The following is a 20,698-nucleotide window of genomic DNA, read 5'->3' as shown; positions in this document are numbered from 1 at the left end:
TAGAGTTCTCTAAAGAAACAGAGCCAGAACCAACAGGGTGTGGGTGTGTGTGTGTGTGTGTGTGTGTGTGTGTGTGTGTCAGAAGGAGATTTATTTTAAGAAATGGGCTCACACCAGTCCAAAATCTGCAGGGTGGGCTGGCAGGTTAGACAGGGAAGACTTGATATTATGGCTCAAGTTCAAAGGCAGTCTGCTAGCCAAATTCCTTCTTCCTTGGGGGAGATCAGTCATTTTTCTATTAAGGACTTCAATTTATTGGATGCAGCCCACTCACATTATAAAGGAGCTTTCCTCAAAGCCTACTGATTTAAGTGTTAATCTGACCTTTAAAAATACCTTTACATCAGCATCCAGGCTAGTGTTTGACCAAATATCTGGGTACCACAGCCTAGCCAAGTTGAAATGTAAAATTAACCATCACACCTCTCATCAGGCCCATGAGGTGAGCATTATTATTCCTATGTGGCAGATGAGGAAACTGAGGCTCAGAGAGGGTAAGTGATGGGTCCTGTACTAATAAGTGGCAGAGTTGAGACTGAAACCAGTGCTGTTTCCCTATCTTCATGGTTACCTCTCCCTGGTTATCATCCATTAGTAGACCAAGAAGGATTTGTGATGTCCATCTATGACCATACCTTGTTGTGAACCCCCTGGGGTTCACATCCTGAGCTTTCTCCTTCCCTTGTCATGGGACACAAGGAAGGAGGTTACATGGCCCAGTGCCCCTCAGCCCCACAGCCCCCACCACCTGGTCCACTTGTTTGTTTGTTTGTTTGTTTGTTTGTTTGAGATGGAGTCTCTCTCTGTCGTCCAGGCTGGAGTGCAGTGGCACAATCTGAGCTCACTGCAACCTCCACTTCCCAGGCTGAAGGGATTCTCCTGCCTCAGCCTTCTGAGTAGCTGGGACTACAAGAGCACACCAGCACAACCAGCTAATTTTGGTATTTTTAGTAGAAACAGGGTTTCACCATGTTGGTCAGGCTGGTCTCGAACTCCTGACCTTATGTAATCTGCCCACCTTGGCCCCCAAAAGTACGGGAATTACAGACGTGAGCAGACGTGCCCAGCCTGTGGTCCACTTGGCTTCATACCTAGCTAGCCTCTTCCCTCCTCAGGCCCACCAGACCTGCATTGCCGAGTGTTCCTCACTGCACCTGCCTCCTCTCTCCCAGCCACAAAGAGAAGCAGGAATCTCTCCACTCCTACTGCAGGTGACCAGAGCTCCTCCCCAGACTCTGATGTGCTGTCTCTCTTTATTTCTTTCCCAGTGGAGAGCACCTTCTTCCCTCATTCCTCCCAGTCTCCTGCCTGGCTGCCATCCCATTGTCCTTTCTATAATTTTGCTGAAAAACAAAACCTCTAGATTATTCTTTCTTCAAGCTCAGAGACTGGGGAAGGAACAAGTGTAATTGAAGTTGCTCACTCTTTTTTTTTTTTTCAGATCAGGCCTGAAAAGAAAGCATCCAGAAGGTTCCAAAAGCTACCAGAATTGAATGAAAATTGTCGGACCCTCCAGGAGACTCTTTGAGTGACCAAAGGAAGCAGATCCCTTCTCCCTCATTTAGGAAATAAAACCCACAGCAAGATCAGCCCTCAGATCCTCCAATCTGACCTCTCTTAGTTCAGGTACCAGATCATTTGCAATTCACATTTAATGTAATCTGGATACATGTAATGCCTTGTTCTTTCATCCAAAGAGCCAGCTCTCAAAGTGTTAGAGAAGACTGAGGTGTCTTAGCCTAGGTTTACCCACAGCAGAGCTCAAGGCAGGTAGTTTATTTGAGAAGTGGCTGCTGAAAGTGGAAGAGAGGACAGGGAAAGTGAAATGGGGAGGAAGAGAAATCCAGTACAAGGATGTGTCATGGAGTTGATCATCTGAGGGGCCTTGTCCAGGCAGAGCATTTACGCACCAGCCTGTGACCTTCATTGATCCAGGGTGGCTCCACTGGCATTAACTCCCCAACACTCGTAGTTGATCGTGAGTCAGAGGACTCCCACAAGCATCTCTGAAAGGAGTGTCAGAGAGGTCTTGGGCAGGAGGCAAGAGGCATGTACTATGGCTTGAGGGAAGTACTGTCTGATTATACCTGCAGAAAGCTGCTCAAAACCTGCATGTAGCTGGCCATGCAGCCGTGGCTGCAGTGAGAAGTGTGGACAGGAGGATTTTTAAGTCACATCCAAGAAGTGACCAATACAGAGAAGGGGTTGGAGGGAGGATGTATCTCAGCAGGAGCAACACAAGTGAAAAAACTGAGCCTTGTTACTTCATTCGAGATGTAATGCATTTGTCAACAAAGCACAAACTCAGCACAGCCCACAGAATGAAAGAGGGAATGGCCTCCACCTAGCAGTCACGCCATCCTTGCAATCCTGTGTTCAGTGTCATGCAGACAATATGGACAGTGTTCAAACACATAAACAGACACACATAGGAGACAATAGAGGGAACTGGGGCTGTTCACCAAGAAAAGGAAAGACGTAAGTTTGCAGGGTTATCTTTTCAAAGTTTGAAGGACACTTCTAAATCATCCTCACAAAACTGGTCCCGTCTCCCACCCCCACCCCAAGATGTGGTTTCTGCCTTCTGTGCATCCCCTTCTCTGTGCTACCACTGCCCCCAAATCCCCCACCTAGTTGCTCAAACCAGAAACATGAACACCTCCTTGATTCCTCTCCTAGTCACCAAGTCCTATCTACTTCTCCTAAATCACTGACTGTCTTGCACTTCTCCCTCCACTACTGCTTCTGTTCTTGTTTGGGGCACTTTCTCTCTATCTCTCTGCACCATTTAAATCTCTCTCTTCAGCTCCTCCTGCCGTCCCTCAACCCATCCTCCAGGGAGCCAGAGTCAGCTATAGCCACTACCATGCCTTGAGCCTCCACAGACTCACCACTGACCCCAAGGTATAGTCTACATCCTTACCATCACCAACAAGATCTGTCTTTTAGGGGCACCAAGGACAGATGTGCAGGTGGTTCCCTGTGCAAGGGGCCAGCCAAGGTGAGGGGTTGTGGATCAAACTTTGTTCTACCCAACACTTTCCAAGCAGTGCCTTTCTCCAGTCTGCACAAAGGTGCCTCCACTTGTCAACCTGGGTTATCTCCACCTGCAGGAAGGACTCCCTTCTTTAATTGTTGAATAGGCACCCATTCATTTGAAAGGAGAAACAAGGTGTGTAGGCTAAGATCATCCATGCAAGTATTAACCCTGCTACTTGCTGGTTGTGTGACCTTTGGCATGTTACTTCAAACCTCTGCGTTTCAGTCCTTGTTTGCAACATGTGGCTAATATTGGCAAGCCTGGGGTGCAGTTGTGAGAAGGAAATGATGTTATATGCAAAGTTCTCTTAGCATCGTGCCTGTCACATAGTAGGTGATTAATACATGGTGCTTATTAAGTGTAATATTGCTGTTGTTTGAAATTCATGTCAGAAACACATGAACCCTGGCATGTCTTCACCCCACTCCACACTGAGCCACTCCATGGCGGTGCCCTCATTGTTCTTAACAACCCCGCCTCCCTGATCCTCTGATCTTACCCTTCCTGCTTGATGGTTCATCCCCTCTTTTGATGTCCATGTGTGGCCAGGTGCTTCCACCACAAAGAAGAGGAATGATAGTAAGAGCTCAGTAAACATTGGCCGTCTGGATGAATGAATGAAGGAAGCCCATGAATAGCTCCCAAGGACAACCTGGTTTGTGTCCAGGGTCTTAGGATCTCTGCACTCCCTGGCTCCAGCTCCAGAGAGCAGAACCCTAGACACTTAGAGCCCAGGCAATAGCAGGTAGGGGAAACCACTACACTGGCTATGGGACAATTCAGGTAGTGTACAGTAGTTTATTGGAAAAAGCATGGACTTTGCAGTCAGAGATCTGTGTTCAAGTCCTAGCTCAGCCAGGTGACTTTGGGTGGACCAATTTCCTCTCCAGTCTGTCTCTTCATCTGCAAAACGACAGTGATGACAATAACAATAATGGCTACACTCTCTTCATGGAAATTTGTCAGGGTTGAGTGAAGTATTTCATGTAATCAGCTTGAAGCATAGAAGATGTAAATGGGGTTCTTTTTTTTTCTTTTCTGTATCTGTACAGATAGGCCTGATGATGCTGCAGTAATAAACAACCCCCAAATCTCAGTGGCTTAATAGCACACAGGCTAATTTCTCACTCACACTCCATGTCCATCACAGGTTAGGTGAGAGCTCTCCCTGTGTCATTCTCACTTAGTAACCCAGGCTGATGGAGTGGCCATCATCTCCCATATGGCTGGTTGCAATGGCAGAGGGAAAGAATGTTCTAGAAGGCCTTGTTTCTGCAACTACATGCTGATATACATTACTTCAGCTCCCAACTCATTGGTCAGAATAGCCACATGACCGCATCTAACAATAAGTGGGCCAGGAACCACAATTCTACCATGTGCCCCCAAAATGGAGAGTCAGAAATAATTGGTGACTATGCTAATGATCACCAAAGTTATTCGTTTGTCTTGGTTTCTTTTTCAGCAGGATGGGCATCACTGCTTCTGCCCTGTACTTAACTGGAAGTTGGGGATGATCACTGAGTCCATGCACGCTGCAGGGGTTGAACTCTCCCAGCGCTCTGAAGTCAAATCTGCTCTTCTAAAGCTTCCTAGACCTCTGCAGAGCTGAGGCTGCAGGGCTTGGAGACAGAACAGTGAGGTCCCTGGCAGGGGCAGGGAAGTGGTGAAACCATCATTTTCCCACTTTCAGCCCCACGGAGGTTGAGCTGGAAACTTTAAGACCTCCAGGTTCCGAGGCTCACCAGATATTAAAAATGAAGATGATAGCAAAGCTGTGTTACAGAACCTTGTGGCCTACATTAAGTGTTTGCTTGTAACTACTTGATGCTTTCACCACCGCCTACGCACAATCCAGTGGCTGATATGAAACCTCATTTGGAAATAACTCTGAAAGTCTAAATGCCATGTCCACCATGAGCATGAGAGCTGTCTCTGGGACAAAGGGAGAATGAGGAGGAGGAAAAGGGAGCCCTGGCTTTCAGACTTTTTGGAAGGGTTCTCCGTGAGCTCCAGCCTTGTCTTGCAGGGATCAGCAGCTCAAGTCTTGTGGTTATAGGGTCAGTTCAGCCTTCAAGGCAGTGCCATTTTGTGTTCAAAGTCTGAGACTGTTCACTCTGGGCAGGGCATGCAGCTATGACTGAAGCCCTAAAATCTCCCCACAAGGCTCTTCCCAGGCTTGCCATTTCCCCACCAGCAAGCCTTTGGTATAAGGTCTCTGGGGGACCTGATAACAGAGAGGAATAAGCTGGGATCCACAATGGGCCCCAGAAGTCCTTGAAATTTTAGGTAGAATTTGCTCACCAAAAAAGCTTTGGGTCCTGAGCCAGGGTGAGGGATCCTCCCAGGGACCCGGATATAGCCTCTGTAGGCCCTGCTTTCTTCTTTCACCTTCCACTTCTCCCTCTATCATCGAGTCTAACTGCTGTCCTCTCTCCTGACCCTACCACGGGCATATCTGCTGACTCTCTCCTGACCCTACCACAGGCATATCTGGCCAATTTGAGCCACAAAGAGACATGCCCTTCATTCATTCATTCATTTAACAAACATATATTGAATGCCAACTGTATACCCAGCACTGTGCTGGGCCCCGGAGCCTCATCTGTAACAATGAACAGAGAATATGTCTCTATTCTTACAGAGCTTTTGGTCTAATGATAAAGACCTTACAATCATAAACAACCCAATTTATTTTTATTTATTTCTTTATTTCTTTAGACAGTATCTCATTCTGCTGCCCAGGCTGGAGTGCAGTGGTATGATCATGGTTCACTGCAGCCTTGACCTCCTGGGCTTAAGCTATCCTCCCTTCTTGGCATCCCAATGTGCTGGTACTACAGGTGTGAGCCACTGGGCCCAGCCCCAGTTGAAAATAATAATAATGGGTAAAGCATTTGAACCCACACTTCACCAAGAAAACATGAATGGCAAATAGGAAAATGCAAAGGTATTCACCATCAGTAATCATCAGGGAAATGCACATTCAAACCACAGTGAGTTAATGCAGCACATCCATTGTAACGGCTGCAGTTAAAAAGACTGGCCATCCCAAGTGTTGGCAAGGAAGTGGCTGAAGTGGGACTCTCATACATTGCTGGAGGGAGTGTAAAATGGTACAACCACTTTGGAAAACAGTTTATCAGTTTTTTAAAACATCAGCTTACACCAAACCACATATGACCCAGCCATTTTACTCCTAGGTTATTTACTCAAGAAAAATCAGAACATATAACCATACAAAGATTTATACACAGATAATTATTGCAGCTTTATCTCTAATCACCAAAAGCTGGACTCAACCCAGATATCCATCAACAGTGAACAGATACAAAAATTGTGCTATATCCAGAGAACGAAATACTACTCTGCAATGAAAAGGAACTACTGACACACACAACAGTATGAATGAATCTCAAAATAATTATGTTGAGTGAAAGAAGCCAAAAAGTGCATATATCATACAATATTTTAGTTGTATAAAATTCTAGAAAATGCCAACCAGAAATTAGATCAGTTGACTAGATCTAGGGTGGAGAGGGTTGGCGGGAGGGAGGCAGGGATTACAAGGAGTCATGAGCTAACCTTTTAGGGAAGATAAATATGTTCATTATCTTGACTGTGGTGATGTTTTAATGAGTGAGTATATTTGATTGGTGCAAAAGTAATTGCGGTTTTTGCCATTACTTTTAATATATTTCAAAACTTATCACGTTTTAGGCCCTAAATATGTACAGGTCAATAATGCACTAAAACTGCACAATGAATTGTTTAATTAGAAGTGAGACTAAAGAGCTTCAAAGTGAATGTTCTGGACACTCTGAAAATCTACAACTGGGGACTGAGAGCCACACCCCAGAAAGTGATGCTTAAGTTGAGATGGGAAAGATGGGTTGGAAATGGTGGGGCAGAAGGGTGAGGGAGGAGGATGCTGGGGGAGGAAAGAAAAATCCTGAAGGAAATTAAGTGTGCCAGGGTCCTAGGGAGTGGGGAGGCAGCATGGTGAACCAGAGGGGCTTAGAGAAGCCAGAAAGGACAGAGGGAACACTTGGCATATCATGCCTTTGTTTTCTCTTGTCCAGATGCCCAGTGGTCCCAGGAAAAGGCCCAGACAATGGAGGCTTCCCATGGGGCCCTCTACCTCTTCACTGCTCCAGGTGGGCCCAGGCTTATCAGACCACGAGGCCCCCATAGCCTTCTCAGGGGCTCCTCCATGCTAGCCAGGGAATCAAGGTCAACACAGGCTCCACACTCCCCTGAACCCTGCACCTACCCCAGGCTTGCTGAGGGCCTCTAGAGGACAGCTTCTGTCCCTCCTACCACGGGTCAGATCTGCAGCCTGACCTGGCCATTCCTCCAATGTTTGGAGGATCATTGCCTTGTCTTCACTCAGGAGCCAGATTGCCAGGGCTAGAATCCCAGCTCCACCATTCACCAGCTGTGTAAACTCCCTGGGCCTCAGTTTTCTCACCTGTAAAATGGGATTGATTGGACTGTTGTGGATTAAATGAGTTGACAGTCATAAAGAACTTAGAAGAACACCTTATTTCTTTGCTATGTATAAAATGAAATTCCATCCTGCCTAATAAATATTAGGAACAGCTCTGGGTGGAGAGGTGATGTGCCAGGTGGGGGTCGTCTCAAGTCTAAGAGATAGAGGGTGACCCATCTGGTAGCAGACAGCAGCGGAAGCTACTTGTCTGGCCTCTCTGGATTTGAGGAGGGATGTCTCTTCTAGCTTGAACACAGCCTACACTCCAGTTCTGTGACTTCAGGCGGGTTTGGCATCAAAAACCATCAGGACTCCTCCTATGTGATCATGAGTTTCCTGTTGAGATCCTTCTGCCTGGAACAAGCTTCTTGATCTCCCAGAAGTGCCCAGTACTTTTGTCACCTGTGTCTGTGACTTTGCTTGGGGATGCTGGGACTACAGAGCAATAGATTTTCTCTCTGTCTCACCTTCTGTTTTCTTCTTTGTTCTTCTCTATCTCAAAAGGGAAGGAGCAAAATGCCTCAGCTCAGGGGTGGCTTTTTCTGTCCAAGCTGAATCAGGTTACCTCCCAATTACTTGTTAATGGGAAACAGCTAGTCCTTCCATCTGGGGAACACACAATGGTGTAATATATGCCATCCCAGTTGATCCTCAATAACCTGTACAGCAGGCAGAGCTTGGCCTGTTCCACAGATGCAGAAACTGAGGCTCAGAGGGCCAAGAGCACTTGTGCTTGGCCAGAAAACCTGTTGTAAAGAATCACCATCAATTCTATGACCTGTTACACGTGCACAGTCTTTGTAATTTACGAAGCATCTCCACATCCAGTTTCCTAAGGGAGCATCACAAAACCCCTGCAGAATAAAATAGGGCAGCTATTATTATTTGTGATTTACAGATGGGAAAACAAAGGCTTGGAAGATCAGAGATATTCACGTTGTTCCATGGCTAACGGGTTCAGTTAAATTCAACAAGCATTTATTGAGCACCTACTGTATGTCAACCCCTGTCCTAGGTCCTGGGGAACTAAAGAGAATAAGAAATGGCCCCCTGCTCTTGAGGAGCTAATTTTTGAGACAATGTGATAGATGCCTTCAGGACGGGTGATAGCAGGGCTCTGAGGCAGCTCACAGAGAAGCAGGTATTAGGGAGGCTTCTTGAAAAAGCTGACATCTGAGCTGAGTCTTAAAGGATGAATAGGAATTGACCAGTCAAGTAAAGGTGAGACAGACATTTGGAGCTAAAAGACAAGGCTGGGGCTAAGCACCAAGTACGGGTCCAGGTTGTGTGTGCAAAAGTCACAGGTAGTTGGTTCTTACAGAATAGACACTTTGAAGCCAGGTCTCCTGCTACGGCTTGATCCACTGTAACAAGGAGGAGAATGACTGCTACGTATGTACACGGGTGTGTATGTGTGTGTGTGTGTGAGAGAGAGAGAGAGAGTGTGTGTGTGTGTGTGTGTGCAGGCAGGCAGTGGTGGCAGCATCACACATTTAGCAGATCCTGGTAGTCAGAGTATGCTCTATAAAATTTGAAGACCTGGATTTAAATCCCCCATTACTTTTAGCTATTGGACCTTGGGAACATTACAAAATGTCCCTGTGCCTCAGTTTTTCCATCTATAAGTGGGGTTGATGAAAAAGACCACTTCCTGGCATCGCTGGGAGGACTCTATTAGGTGATATCTGAAAAGCTCCTTCTAACAGTGCGTGGGAGGCACATAGAGAGCTCTCACTGGACATTGGCTGTTATAATTTAGTTAATCCAGACACCACCCTCCAAACCCATCCCCAGGGAATTTTTGAGAACCACCACAAATCCACTGGGCTTGGGGTGCTGTTCATCATATTTGTTCTACAAATAAACCAGCAGCAAGGTATAACCTCAGACTGGAAAGCGACCTTGAAGGGAGAGGGCACAGAGAAGTGAGAAAGAGCAAAGGCTCAGGGGGAGGAAAGTACATTCTGGACATGGGAAGTAGCAAGTCTAGAGGTCTTTATTTAGGGAACATAAAGTCCTTTATTTAAGGGTTATGATATGAAAGGGGACAAGGTTACTGCATTTGACTCTGGCTCCAGAAGGCAGAGAAGGGTGAAACGGGCTAATGGACAGAAGTTTCAGCATCAGTCAGAGCAATAGAATGGGCTGCCTTAAAGGTGGTGAACTCCCCATCACTTGTAATTCCATTACTTATAATTCCTGTCAATCTATCTTACCCTGCACTGGGTGGCTGTGATCACCTCTAAAGTTCTGATGACCGGCTGAGATATGTGATGTGGTAGAACCAGAAATTCACAAGACAGGGAGAGAGGGAGGAGCAAAAACACATGCGTACAAGGAGATGAGGCTTTAGAAAGAGGTACAGGACTGCCTGCAGTTGGGCCAGTAAGTTTCATCCCTTTGGATTAGGAATTGTCCATTACAGAAACGTAAAGAATGACTGATAGTTGTATCAGTCATTTTCACTTTAGTATAAATTAGACACACAGATCATTTTTCTCCCTGACAGCTGCCTGATGATAGAGGAGGACAGACAATACCAAATGAGGAGAGAGAAGGACATGGAAAGTAAAGTGGCAAGGGCTCAGAAACAAACTTCATTCATCTCAATTTTACCAAGGAGTATCCCTGACTGCAACTGAAAGGAGAGAAAAAAAAAAATACTCAGTGGCAAACTTTTGCCATTATTTATTCATTTTAGCACCCAACTATTAGGCTTCAGCTATATACAATATTGTGTGCAGGGCACTGGGGACACTAGATGCAACCAGACATAGGTCTGGCCCTCTGGGGTGCCCAGGCTAGTGGAAGACGGGCTTGGAAACCATGATCATAAGCCAGTGTGACCAGTGCCATGACAGAAGGATCTGCTCAAGCAGTGGTTGACTTCTCCCATCAGCCACACCCTAGGCTTTTTTCTGAGAGCCACTCCCACCCCAAAAGTAACAGATCGACATGACACCAAAAGAGACAGCAAAAGAGAGGCCCAAAGCATTTGAGTTACCTGTCTGGGAAGCTGCAGAGCCAGGACTCCAGAGAATCCCCTGACTCCAGAACGGGGCACATTCTCCCAAATACAAGCACGTTCCTTGGGACGGGTTTCTGGAACATCCCCCAGCCCACACTGGCCTCCCTCTCAGTGGGCCAGCTCGCCAGCTGCCCTCCTTCTCTCCTCTGCTCCCTTTCCAGGCCATGGAAGACAGACGATGACTGTCGCAGTAAGGGCCTGTCTGGGGCTCTGGGCAGGTGGATAATTAGACTCTGAGAGAAGCCATCTGCTTTGGGCCCCTTGGGTCTTGGGCAGGCTGGGGCAGCGCAGCTCCTGACCACGCAGTCAGCTCTCACCATGGAGCCCCTACGTGCAAAGGGTTTCAATGTCTCTGGCCATAAGGAGGCCTGGCTGCCTCCCCAGCAGCAGGGCCTTAAGTGAGGAGCTAGGGCTCAGTCAGGTCTTTATTTCCTTGTCAGGTTGCTCTACTTCTTGGGGCCCTGGGGTAGAGCTGCACGGATTGGGGCATGTGGAGTGGGGAGGGGTAGGCAAAGGTTACTAGGCACAACCGTGGCACTGCAGAGTTGGGAGAGAACCACGCCAGCACCACATGGGCCCTTCCTCTTTCCAGAAGGGACAACTGAGGCCCAGAAAAAGGAAGGGACTGGGCCAAGGTCCTACAGTCCTTGTAAACACACTGTATTTAAAGGTCAATGTCATCCCTTGCTGGGGACAGGAGGGATAGACGGCGGTGGGCAGGCTGAGCAGCCAAGCCCTCAGCTCATAAGGAAAAGCTACCATGTGTTGACTTCCACCCTGCCACACATAGAATTTTATCCTTGACCTTGTCTCACCTTGGCAACCTCTACAGATGTTATTATCTCAGTGTAGAGATAAGGAGACTAGAACACAGAGAAGTTAAGTAACTTGCCCAAGGCCACACAGCTGTCAAATGGAGTGAGGCTTTGCACTCATGTCTATCTGAATTCACAGCCCCATTTTTTCCCATGCAAGAGGCAGTGCAGAGTAATGGTAAGCACATGGGTGCCTGGCCTGGACTGCTGTCTGTGTTCAAACCCCAGCTCTGTCATGTACAGGCTGTATGAACTTGGGAAAATTGTTTTTCTGAGTCTTCCCTATCCACTTTTTGAAAATGGGGATTGTAGTACCCAACTCATGGTGCTGTTGTGAAGATTCAGTGAGTTGAACTGTCTAAAGGGCTTGGAGCTGTGCCTGGAACAGGATAAACCCTTGGTAAATATTGGCTGCTGTTATGACTACCGTCTGTTTTCAGCACAACAGCCAAGGGAATCCTTTGAAAACATAGGTCTGGTCACTTCACTCCACTGTTTCAAATCCCCCAATGGCTTCCACTCCACCAGAACAAAGGCTCAAGTCCTAACCTGGCCTCTGTCACCTCCCTAGTGTTACCTTCCTGACTACCTACAGCCAAGACAAGCCAGGCAAGCTCCTGTCACAGCGCCTTTGCACCTGCTCTTCCCTCTGCCTGAAAGGCTCCTTCCCCAGATGTTAACATGGCTCCACCCACCCCCAGCATCTTTTCCAATTTCATCTCCCTGAGACCTACTCTGACACCTTCTTCAAAATTGTCACCATCACCCGCTTCCCTGCTTGATTTTCTAACACTCATTGCCAGCAAACACACTGGATAGTCTGCTTAATTAATATTACAGGGATGGTTTGTCATTTTCTCCTCTCACTAGGAAACAGCCCATGAAGGCAGGGATGTCTGTCCTACTCTCTGCTATGACCCCAGCACTGGAACATTGCCTGGCACAAAGTAGGACCCCAGGAAGCACGAGCTGAATAAATGCATGAATGCGTGACTCTATTCATCTGCTCCTACAAGTGAAACCCCATATCCAACGTCCAGCACATGCTGAGCACCCAAGAAATGCTTGTCAAAACCAGGCCAACAGGAGGAGGGAGGGGCATTTACCAAACACAGACCAGGCACTAGAAAAAAAGCCAATCCAGACTTTACTCATTCATTCATTCATTCATTCATTCATTCAAAAACAGACTCGCGCTGGGACATACCCCTGTGCCAGGCTCTGTTTTAGGTCCCAAGGATGTTACACTCTGGAGCATGGAGGGGTGGGGTCTGGCTCATGATCCCTGCCCTCATGGACTTCAGATCTTGTGAGCAAGAGGGACACTGCCCAGCTCTGTGTGTTACACATTGATAACACTCCCATCTCACATACAAGGAAACTGAGGTGTCTTGGCTGCTAAGCAGTAGAGCCAGGTCTAGAACCAGCTGGGTCTAAACTCCTAAGTTCCCCCCTCCTCCCTTGCATGAGAGTCCCTGGTGTGGGTGCTGAGAGGAGGGGTGAGGTCTGCATCAGGGAGATGGCGCAGGCCAAGGTGCCAAGGTAGAACATGGAAAGTCATATTAAGATGGAGCAGAAGGAAGTGAAGGCAGAGGGAGGAAGGAGACCAACGGCAGAGCCTGCAGGTGATGGCTCCAGCTTTCTCCGCCAGCAAATGTTTGTGAGTGCAGGAAGCCTCAAAGAGCAGCCTGAGGCTTGTGTGGGAAATGAGGAAGAAGCAGAACCCTGCGGGAAGAAGGAGGAGACCTGGCCCCAGGTCATCATATGGTTTAGGAAAGAGGTAGGGAGCAGTGTGAAGAAGAGGTGGGAATGACTCTCGAGCCCACCAAGGCATGCACATCCCTGCATCCCCGCCTCTGTCACCACCAAGCGCAATGAAAGACTGGAGACGCTGAGGGAGATGAAACCAAGGGGAGGACAAACCACAGAGAAGATCTGCAAGGTTGTCTGCTAAACCTGCTCCTCCAAGCCACAGCCCAGGCCTAAAAAGGACCCTGCCAAGAAGGGAGAGAAGGGACCCAAAGAGAAGATGGGAGAAGCTGATGCCGGCAAGGAGGGGAATTGTCCTGCAGAAAATGCAGCTGCCAAAACAGAGCAGGCACAGAAAGCTGAAGGCGCTGGGGCTGCCAAGTGGAGTATGAGCATTTGGGGTAACTGTGTACCTCTGGTGACTGCACAGTTTGAAATATTATTTTTTATCAAGTTTTATAAAAATGCAGAATTTTGTTTTACCTTTTTTTTAAGCTATGTTGTCAGCACTCAGAACACTTCCCTGTTGTTCTGGGGGGAACAGAGCCCATGTCACGAATAGAATGTCTCCGAAGCCGGACCAATGAGAAAGCATCTTTCTCTTCTAGTTTTAGGAGACTTCCTCTGGGCTCCCGGGAGGAGGGATTCCCTGACTTTGACGCACATAGCCACCTTGGCACAAAAGCCTTGTTGTGTGGAAAAACTAAAATTCGTTTTTATGTCATCTTCTCCATTTCCACCTTTAGCATAGACTTAACTCCCATAAACCCAGACCCCTGTTGGGATCTGACCCCCAGTCACTGGTTACCAGTGGTTCAGGCAATCTGGACTTTCCAGGGATGCCACCAAGATGGCATCCCTTAAAGCAGTGGTTTCATTTCTACATTGAGGATCTTCGGATAAATTCTGCCATTTTCTTTCACTTACCGAAAGTCAGAGTTGGCTCGTGAAATATTGTTAAACAACATGTTAAATGTGAAATGTCAACCCTCACTCTAAATTTTCCCTGTTCACAGTGTCAAATGAAGACCTCGTCCAGTCTTAGAGTGGCTTTCTGATTTGGGCAGCCCATTGAAGAAGGGAGTTTGAACATTGTCGTATACCATTCATGCTTGTCTGCCCAAGTCTTGCCTGAAATACGACAATTGTTTATGGAAAGTATCTTTAATCAAGCTGGATACAGTTTGGCTTTGGGAAAACAGGTAGTAAGTGTGGGATGGAGAAGGTTACAAGAAGAGGCAGGTGCAGAGGCCTTGGAGAGGCAAGAGTGAGGAGACGGGTGGCAAATGGAGCCTGGAAGGGTGAGGCCTATGGCTTCAAATGGTGTCCCTACGGCAATGCTTCAGACAAAAGCAGAAATCACAAAGTGTTTTGCCCCAGTCATTGAAACTGTGCTGGGCCGAGGACAGTGGGATTGAGATTGACATTTGTGAAGCACCCGGAATCCACTAAGGACTGAACCAGATGGCCTAGGTGTCATCTCCTTTGAGTCTGGCCATCGCCCTGTGAAGAAGGTGCTTTATTTATTTATTTTTAATGTTTGTTTGCTTGCTTGTTTATTTATTTATTTATTTGAGACAGGGTCTCACTCTGTCGCCCAGCCTGGAGTGCAGTGGCATGATCTCGGCTCACTGAAACCTCTGCCTCCCGGTTTCAAGCAATTCTCCTGCCTCAACCTCCTGATTAGCTGGGATTACAGGCATGTGCCACCATGCCTGGCTAATTTTTGTATTTTAGTAGAGACAGGGATTTCACCATGTTGGCCAGGCTGGTCTCGAACTCCTGGCCTCAAGTGATCCACTCTCCTCAGCCTCCCAAAGTGCTGGGATTACAGGCATGTGCCACTGTGCCTGGCCAATAAGGTACTTTTTTACAACTTTATAGGGCAATATTTCAATTTCATAAAAATCTACCCACTTCCAGTTTACAATGCAATTATTTTTAGTAAATTTACCAAGTTGTTCAATTATCATCATCAATCAGTTTTAGAACATTTCATCACCCCAATAAGATTCCTTCTTGCCCATTTATGTCAATTCCTGTTCCCACCCCATGCCTGCCCCCAGGAAGCCACTAATCTAATTTTTGCCTCTGTCATATAGAAATTGAATCTATAATATGTGGTCTTTTGTGTCTGGCTTCTTAATGCTTTTGAGGCCCATCTGCGTTCTAGTGCACATCAGTCATTCATTTCTTTTTATGGCTGAATAGTATCCCATCGCATGGTTATATCACATTTTGTTTATCTATTCACAGGTAGATGTACATTTATGCTGTTTTCAATTTGGGGTTGTTATGAATGATATAGTTTGGATATTTGTCCCCACCCAAATCTCATGTTGAATTGTAATCCCCAGTGCTGGAGGTGAGCCTGGTAGGAGGTTTTGGGTGATGGTGGTGGATCCCTCATGATTTGGTGCTCTTTGTGATAATGAGTGAGACCTAGTCATTTAAAAGTGTGTGGCATCCCCCACCACTCTCTTGTGCCTGATTTCACCAGATAAAGTGCCTGCTCCTGTGTCACTTTCCTCCATGAGTAAAAGCTCCCTGAGGCCTCCCCAGAAACAGATGCGGCCATGCTTCCTGTACAGCCTACAGAACCGTCATTCAGTGAAACCTCTTTTCTTTATAAATTACCCAGTCTCAGGTATTTCTTTATAGCAATACAAGAATGGCCTAATAAAATGAACAAAGCTGCTACAAAGACTTGTGTGTGCAAATTTTTGTGTGGGTGCATGTTTTCATTTCTTTTTGATAGACGTCTAGGAGTAGAACGCTGGATCATGAGGAAAGTTTATGTTTAACTTTTTCAGAAATGTGCTGAAGGTAATATTATCACCATTTTTCATACAAGAACACGGAAGCTCAGATAGGTCAGGTGACTTGCCCTGTGACATTGGGTCACGGCCAAGTGAGGGAAGTCAATTGACCATAACACAAATCATGGGCTGTATAAGTCCCTGAATAGCCCACGAGTCCCTTGGTAGGCCATGCTTTCACAAGGCATCTTCCTGTGGATCTATCTGCTGTTACGTGCTTGACATTCCAGCATGAGAACATCTTTCTGTTGAGTTACGTATTGCTTCTCTTCGTCCACTGCAGGATGAATCCTCTGGCTGCGGTGACATGTTCATTCCCAAACACCTTTCTGTAAATAATCTCCAGCCAGCAAGCCTGGGGCCTGAGAAGGGAGGGCAAAGGGGAGGCAAACAGGTGGGAAGAGGGCCTGGGAAAGAGGCAAAGATGGCTCTGGTTGCTGCCACGTGTGCCCAGGCTGGTCCTACCCTGGCGTGTGTTCAGTGCTCTTCAATTCACATTCACGGGGTGTCCACCCTGGGCCAGGCCCTGTGCTGAGCACGTGACGGGAGGCAGAGCAAATCAGACCTGGCCCCTGCTCTTAGCTTACGGCTCCCCAGGGCAGGTGGCTTCACCATCACACACCAGAGAGGTGCTATATAGCGGGGACCCTGAGTATCCAAGAAGCCAGAGCAGGGAGGGCAAAATTCCTGCCAGGGAGATGGGAAATTCTTCCCGGATGAGGTGGCACTGCATGAAGCCTTGGAGGATACTCACAACTCTACAGGAGGAAGGACTTTCCCGGAAGAGGGTTCTGCATGCGCAAAGGTGTGTGAGTTGGGGTCGGAAGAGGAGCTCGAAGTGGACCTTTGGGCACCTCCCTTCGCCTAGAGATTGAAGACCTAGATCAGAGCTTGCAAAATTGAAATGCCAACAGGGAAACAACTTCTAATTATTCACAGGGCAATCCTGTGGCTTGAGCACACGGTGACCTGCCCTCTGAAAGGCCAACAGATGAGTGCATCAGGCCAGATAGGAGATGTAATGACCTGGGGTACCCGCGTCTTGTCTAGATGGTCAGCCACTATTCGACCAGAGCCAGCTGTTACTCTGTGGGAATGCAGGCGCAATATGTGATTTTTGATTTTTCAAAAGAAACTAGAAAATCCAAATATTTATATGAAATATCCAGATCTTGCAGTGCCATAAATGCATTTCAGTTGTTTTTAACTCATCCATGGGCCAGCCTTTGTCCAAGCGCTTCCAGTGTGCAACCTCTGGCAGATGTGCCTCGGCCAGATCAAAGCCCTGCTCTCCAACCCCTCTCTTGGCCTTTGAAAAAGGGTGCGCCCCAGGGCTGCCCCTCCGGCCCGAATCTTCCTCCTGCTCACAGGGGATTGGCTGGCGGCGAGGGCCAATCAGAACACAGGAGCTAGGAGGGGGCGGGAGCTTATGACCAAGCAAAGGGCAGGTGAGCAAGCAGTCATCCACCCCCATCAACAGCAAGTGTATGGGATTGACGGATTTTAATTACATCTCATTCTAATCCTTAACATTTATCTAAAAAGTGACGGGGGCGGGCATGAGGGCGGGTCACAAGCGTGCTCAGCCCCAGGATTGCCATGTGTCTAATTAGAAGTTTTCTCCCTCTTGATCACCTAAAGTCAAATTCATTTGCTCTGCTCGAATTGAGGGTTTAATTGGATTCTTGTTTTTCCTCCTCCTGCCCTCTCCCCCATCTCCGTGGGCCTCTCTTCGTGAAGGAAGCAGGCCACAGCATCTCATTAGAAGGGAGAGCATCCCTTGTCAGACTCGCATTTATGACTGTTCATGCTAGGCTGCAGCGGCATCCTCGGCCCTAGGTCACTAGGATTATTGAGGCCGTCGTGATTTAGGATCTTGTCATGATGTCTGATGGGCACCAAGCGTGGCCTCAGACAAAGGTGGGCCTCTTGGCCCAGGCAGGGCCCTCCCTCCCAGGCTGGCAGGGCCCTTCCTGCCCCTCCCTGCTAGGCCAAGAGGTCCTCAGTCCTTTCAATACGTTGTGCTGCTGAATGGGCTTAATAATCCAATTCTGGGAGAAAAGTGGCGAAGAACAGCAATTAAAGGCCGACCCAGCTACATCTGGGGATGTGTGGAGTCACTAAAACCGCTAATTCCGTTGCCACATAATGAGGTTTCTCCCCTTTTCTTGTCACCCTGGTCTCCCCTTGTCAATTAAGGCCAAGCACAGCAGAGGTTGGTTACAGGAGGGTGAACAAGCCTGGAGGCAGCTGATCACCCACAGGAAAAGTTTCCTCCTCTAGATCAGACACTCTGGGGGTTCTGGGGAGGGGACGAGGAGGGGGCACAGACTCCGGTCAGAAAGTCTAGGCTCAAGTCCTGGCCCATGGGCTGGAGATGTGTAATGCAGAAGAGAACTAGCTTGGAATCCAACACAGTTCCATACAAACCCTGTGACCTTGGGACTGTGACCCAACCACTCTGGCCATCAACTTCCTTATCTGTAACACGGGGTTAACGTAAGGTTGCTACGAAGAGACATATGCCTGACACGTGGCAAGAACCCAACACACAACAGATAGCAGAGTGCTGTATTATGTTTAGGTCCCTAGCAAGGCATTTGGCACACAGTAAGGGCTCAGTAAAGGGAAATCTCTGGTATTATTATGTGACCTCAAGCAATTTGAGGCTCTCTTGGCCTCAGACTTTCTTACCTGTAAAGTGGGGACAGAGACTGTCCCTGCCTGTCTCTTACAGTTGTTTAAGAAGTGAGTTAATTCACATTTACAGAACAGCATCTGGCTCAGAGTTAAGGCTCCCTGTAAGTTAGCAATGATTGTTCTGGTAGCTTTCCGAGCTTGAACAAGTTGCTTACCTTCTCTGGACCTCAGTTCTCTCTTCTGAAAAAAAGGATTTAAAAATAACACCATCTGTTGTGTCTACCACACAGGGTTGTTGTGTGGTATTAATTAATTAAATGAGATAGTGTTGATAAGAACATTTGGTGATCTGTAAGTGCTCTACAAGTATTAACTGTCAGCATCATGCCATTACAAGATAATTAGTTGGTAAATAAAGAGAAAGAATCAAGCATTTTTCCCATCTTTCCTATACAAACTGTACTACTGGGTACCAAAATTGCAGATGAGGGGACGTTTCTCCTTTTAGAAGTATTCCAGCTAATAAATGAGGAAGGGATGATAGAATTGGAACCTCAACATTTTGCAACCCCTAATGGATTAATGGATCTAAGCTGTGAGCATCCACATCTGCTGACATCCCCCAGCTGGAGACAACAAGCATGATGTGCCTTCTGATGGAAACACATAGCACTGTGAGGTCATATGACTGAAAAAGCCAACCCTGAATGTGATCAAGCCTCAATAACAAATTGTCAACTTACAGGAAATACAGAAGACAGAGGAGTGAAGCCACCATGGGGATGCAATCAGTAAAGTCCACACTGTGGGAAAACAGGTCAAGCATCCGGTTTCTTCAACAAATAAAATTTTTAAAAGAGAGAAATAGGGATTACAGATTGAAAAAGACACATCAACCAACCTCATTTGGATCCCAATTCAAACAAATTTAAAAAATAAATAAAATTAAGACATTTATAAATTTAAAAAATTTATAAAATAAATAAAATAAAGCAACTGGAAATGTGAACAGTCACTGGACATTTGATCATATTAAGGACTTATTGTTAATTTTTAGTGAGATACTTGTATTATGGTTATGTAAAAACAGTATAAAAGTGTACTGAGATAAACATGGATAGAATATATGGTACACAGGGTTTGCTTCAAAAACAATATGGTGTGGTGGGTGAGTATAAAAATGAAACAAGACTGATACTTGTTGAAGCTGGGTAAAAGCTGCAGGGGGTATCATTCTAATACTCTCTATTTTGTATATGTTTGAAATTTTCAACAATAAAACATTAAAAAGAACAATTGAATTAGTCAGGGACAAGCCTTCATCAGGCATCCTGAGATTGCGTGTAATGCAAGTGCTATAGGGGTTATTTTGATAAGGACGAAGGGCCCCAGTGTCAGTCTTTCTGAGATAGTTGGATCTCCCTTTCAGTTCTTGACAATTTGTTCTTTTTGCATGCCCATAGTTACAGCCTCCAAGATAGCATACAGGTTGGCTTTACAGTCATTTCTAAATAACACTTAGAGTTTCTCACTGTATTAGTCCATATTCATACTGCTATGAAGAAATACCTAAGACTGGGTAATTTATAAAGAAAAACAGGTTTAATGGACTCGCAGTTCCACATGGCTGGGGAGGCCTCACAATCATGGTGAAAGGCAAAGGAGGAGCAAAGGCACATTTTACATGGCAGCAGGCAAGAGAGTGTGTGCAGGGGAACTGCCCTTTATAAAACCATCAGATCTCATGAGACTTATTCACTATCACGAGAACAACATGGGAAAAACTTGCCCCCACTTGCCTTCCACCGGGTCCCTCCCAAGATACTTGGAGATTATGAGAACTACAGTTCAAGATGAGATTTGGGTGGGGACACAACCAAACCATATCACTCACCTTCTGTCTTTTTCTGAAACCACCCTCTGGGGCTTCTGAAGCAATGCTGAGATAGTCAGGGAAGACTACCTGAAGGAAGTGGCCAAAGATGAGAAAAAAGAGATATTCCAAAGCAAAAGCTCAGAGGCAGGCATGCTCACAGCTTTTATGGACTAGTAAGGAGACGGGCCTGGCTGACGCAAGGAAGGTTTGGTGCTGGGGCAACCTCGAGTACTGAAGAT

The 20,698-nt window shown here is 46.7% G+C and overlaps 1 long non-coding RNA gene across 1 annotated transcript; it reads right to left on the bottom strand.

Annotated features, from left to right (window-relative positions):
• Positions 1–15,905: 15,905 nt before the first annotated feature.
• LOC103877504 lies at positions 15,906–20,164 on the bottom strand. The gene is made up of 2 exons (XR_002517001.1): positions 19,327–20,164; positions 15,906–16,305 (listed from the first exon to the last, which is right to left on the bottom strand). It is a non-coding gene; the product is annotated as an uncharacterized LOC103877504 (long non-coding RNA).
• Positions 20,165–20,698: the final 534 nt, after the last annotated feature.

Source organism: Papio anubis, chromosome 12, assembly GCF_008728515.1.
Source record: "Papio anubis isolate 15944 chromosome 12, Panubis1.0, whole genome shotgun sequence".
NCBI lineage: Eukaryota > Metazoa > Chordata > Mammalia > Primates > Cercopithecidae > Papio > Papio anubis.
The sequence above is the reverse complement of the archived record's forward strand: the minus strand, read 5'-3'. Positions and strand labels throughout refer to the sequence as shown.